The sequence below is a fragment of the Elephantulus edwardii genome, unplaced genomic scaffold (genome assembly GCF_000299155.1).
Source record: "Elephantulus edwardii isolate Elephantulus edwardi_28Jun2011 unplaced genomic scaffold, EleEdw1.0 scaffold00099, whole genome shotgun sequence".
In the NCBI taxonomy this organism is placed as follows: domain Eukaryota; kingdom Metazoa; phylum Chordata; class Mammalia; order Macroscelidea; family Macroscelididae; genus Elephantulus; species Elephantulus edwardii.
The window spans coordinates 2,798,661-2,800,027 of NW_006399849.1; the positions used below are offsets into that span (position 1 = coordinate 2,798,661).

The 1,367-nt window shown below is 49.5% G+C and overlaps 1 pseudogene across 1 annotated transcript; it reads left to right on the forward strand.

Annotated features, from left to right (window-relative positions):
• Positions 1 to 288: 288 nt before the first annotated feature.
• LOC102844225 lies at positions 289 to 1,269 on the forward strand (annotated as a pseudogene). The gene has a single exon (XR_438928.1). The product of XR_438928.1 is annotated as a guanine nucleotide binding protein (G protein), beta polypeptide 2-like 1 pseudogene (transcript).
• Positions 1,270 to 1,367: the final 98 nt, after the last annotated feature.

The following is a 1,367-nucleotide window of genomic DNA, read 5'->3' on the forward strand; positions in this document are numbered from 1 at the left end:
TTCAAAATTGGGAAGGGTGTACGTCAGGGATGTTTTCTATCTCCATACCTTTTCAACCTGTATGCAGAGCAGATTATACGAGAGGCTGGGCTCTATGAGGAAAAGTGTGGCATTAGGATTGGTGGACGATCTATCAACAATCTGCGTTTTGCAGATGACACAATCCTGCTCGCTGAAACTGAGGAGGACCTCAATGCACTTACTGCAGAGGGTCAAGGACTGCAGCCTTCAATATGGACTGAGGCTCAATGTTAAGAATACAAAAATTCTGTGCTCTCGGCGTCTCTGAGTTATCCACTGCCATCCTCGTCGCTGCGGCGACTCCCACACCCGCCGTCAACATGACTGAACAGATGACCCTTCGTGGCACCCTCAAGGGCCACAACGGCTGGATAACTCAAATTGCGACCATTTCGCAGTTCCCAGATATGATACTGTCCGCCTCGCGAGATAAGACCATCATCATGTGGAAGCTGACCCGAGATGAAACCAACTATGACATCCCTCAGCGTGCTCTGCATGGCCACTCCCACTTTGTTAGTGATGTGGTCATCTCCTCTGATGGCCAGTTTGCCCTTTCTGGTTCCTGGGATGGAATGCTACACCTCTGGGATCTCACAACGGGTACTACCACACGCAGATTTGTAGGGCATACAAAGGATGTGCTGAGTGTGGCCTTCTCTTCTGACAACCAGCAAATTGTCTCAGGATCCAGAGATAAAACCATCAAGCTATGGAATACTCTGGGTGTCTGCAAGTACACTGTCCAGGATGAGAGTCACTCGGAGTGGGTGTCTTGTGTCCGCTTCTCACCCAACAGCAGCAACCCCAGCATCGTCTCCTGTGGCTGGGACAAGTTGGTCAAGGTGTGGAACCTGGCTAACTACAAGCTGAAAACCAACCACATTGGCCACACAGGCTACCTGAACACTGTGACTGTCTCTCCAGATGGATCCCTCTGTGCTTCTGGAGGCGAGGATGGCCAGGCCTCAATGAAGGCAAGCATCTCTACACTTTAGATGGTGGTGACATCATCAATGCCCTGTGCTTCAGTCCTAACCGCTACTGGCTCTATGCTGCCACAGGTCCCAGTATCAAGATTTGGGACTTGGGGGGCAAGATCATTGTAGATGAACTGAAGCAAGAAGTTCTCAGCAACAGCAGCAAAGCTGCACCTCTCTGGCCTGGTCTGCTGATGGCCAGGCTCTGTTTTCTGGCTACACAGACAATCTGGTGCGAGTGTGGCAAGTGACCATTGGCACTCGGTAGAAATTTATGGCACCACTTTGGAAATAAAAAGTTTGGCTTAAAAAAAAAAAAGAAAAAAAAGAAGACAAAAATTCTCACGACTGGACCAATCTGTAGCA